General features: G+C 45.7%; 1 pseudogene; it reads right to left on the bottom strand.

Moving 5' to 3' along the window:
* Positions 1-730: 730 nt before the first annotated feature.
* Positions 731-1225, bottom strand: LOC102433030 (annotated as a pseudogene).
* Positions 1226-2287: the final 1062 nt, after the last annotated feature.

Here is a 2287-nt window from a genome sequence, read left to right as displayed (position 1 = left end):
GGTCAGTGGTTGACAGTATGAAGTCAGTGGTTAACTCTAGGTCAGTGGTCTGTCCTAGAGGTAGAATAGGAAATCACAGACAGGGAGAACAGGGCAGAGAGGATCAGGGCCTTCCTGAGCATGGTGGGCCGGAGGCTCCCGAAGGTGAGCAGGAAGGTAGATAGGCCCTGCGTGTAATGCAGACATCTAGTCCTCTCTTCATCTGTCCCAGTCTTCATCCCTTTTCTCCCCTTCCTGCATAGAACCTCAAATGTCCTATTGCATTACCTTGAAAGCCCATCACAGAACAATGATTTGCTTTGCCAAGTCGAAGACAGCACCAAGTCATTGCATAATTCCTTCCAGCATTCAGAGTTCCTGAGCAGCTGCTCTGGAGGTGGATGAAAATAACCCACCATTTCAGGGTTTTTTTCTTCTTCAAGTTTCAGTTATTTTTAGTTAAAGAAAAACAGCCTTTTCCAAGGGCAACAAAGTGAACTGAAGGTCAGGAGGAAGCAGGGTATAGGCTTCTCACAAGCTCTTGCTCCAAAACCTGGACTTGAGGAAAGAAGGCCCTCCTAGGATCTCAGGGGCAACTGGCCAGCAGAGGGGTGACTAGAGGGATGGGTTGGTGCTGCATCCCACCTTGGTCACTGAATTGGTCTGCATGGACTCTAACGTGATTTCCACCTGCCAGTTGGTTGACATGATTAACACTATTATTCTTGGGGGACATTAAATTAAGGAATGACGTGTGGAGCCAAGAGAGTGGCTTATTCAGTTGGATTCTTTTCTTCTTCTTTTTTAAAATCTTTATTGTTGAAAGTATTACATATGTTCCCCTTTTTCCCCCATTGACCCCTTCTAGCCCTCCCCGCCCCTCCCCCATCAGGTCTTCATCACCCTATTGTCTGTGTCCATGGGTTATGCATATATGTATACAAGTTCTTTGGTTGATATTCAGTTGGATTCTGAATCACAATCAGGAAATAGTCTTTATCTGGTGCAACTATAATTTCATTTTTCTTGGAGTGAATTCAAAGGAAGGTGAGGTCATTCTGGGGGTCAACTTCTCACACGGTACTCTGGGCCTTCAAGATGAAGTTGTGCATGAGGTTGTTGTACTGTCTGGTGGTGGGATTGTCCATGGGGCTCTTAATGGGAATGCCTTCTGTGTTCACCACAATGATTCCCTGCATTCCTTCCGGCTCTGACGTCGCTTCAGTGTCTCCTCCACTTCTGCCATTGCAGACCAATTGGCAAGCTCCCTGAGGCCAGCATAGCCGCTACCATTTCAATTTCTATAACCCACTCGGGGATGAGAATGTTATTTTTAGGGTACAATAATTTATTTATTGATTTTTAAATATATTTTATTGATTTTTTACAGAGAGGAAGGGAGAGGGATAGAGAGTTAGAAACATCGATGAAAGAGAAACATCGATCAGCTGCCTGCTGCACACCTCCTACTGGGGATGTGTCCACAACCAAGGTACATGCCCTTGACCGGAATCGAACCTGGGACCCTTCAGTCCGCAGGCCTACGCTCTATCCACTGAGCCAAACCGGTTAGGGCAGGGTACAATAATTTAAAAGCTCACTTGCCTGGGGGGCAACGTCTTCATAGTTTTAGGGAAATAAAATGGGTTCTGTCTTTTTTTTTTTTTTGCAACCAGTGACCAGAATGTGTTCTTTCTTTGTAGTAACAGGAAACAATTCACTGCTTACTGGCACCAAGGGTTTTAACTGGTGCTAAGCATATCCAACTTGGATAGTTTCAAACCACTGGAATGTAGGGCATTTTCATGCTTTATGACCGATACAGTAGATGAACTCAACATCCCTAATACCACCTTAGTTTGGAGGGGATAAAGGTGATGTCTTTTGTTCCAAATGGCCCAAGAACATTGTCAGATTCACAAGGAGTGAGGTTCTTTTAGTTGGATTCTCTCAAATGCAGAAGCAGACTCTGAGGCAAGGATTTTGGTGCCAGTAATTTATTCAGGACCACATGAGGGAGTGGGTAAGGGGGAAGGGGAGAGTGGAGAGCCAGTAAAGCAGATGTTAAATAGCAAGTTTCAGTTGTGGGCAATTGGTGCTTAATCCTGCTGAGGACTCTCTGAGAGTCTGCAGGTACATGCCTCAAAACAGTCCCTCTGAGGGATGAGTTGTGGTACTGATACACCAACTCCCACTCCTCAGTGATTGAAGGTTGCTCCTGGGACATTAACTGACACTTCTGGCCTGCCCTAAAGGGGACTGAACAGCCCCACCCTCCAAGGTCAGAGAATGTCCTCAAACAGAGGCA

Source organism: Myotis lucifugus, unplaced genomic scaffold (genome assembly GCF_000147115.1).
Source record: "Myotis lucifugus unplaced genomic scaffold, Myoluc2.0 scaffold_39, whole genome shotgun sequence".
Lineage (NCBI taxonomy): Eukaryota > Metazoa > Chordata > Mammalia > Chiroptera > Vespertilionidae > Myotis > Myotis lucifugus.
The sequence above is the reverse complement of the archived record's forward strand: the minus strand, read 5'-3'. Positions and strand labels throughout refer to the sequence as shown.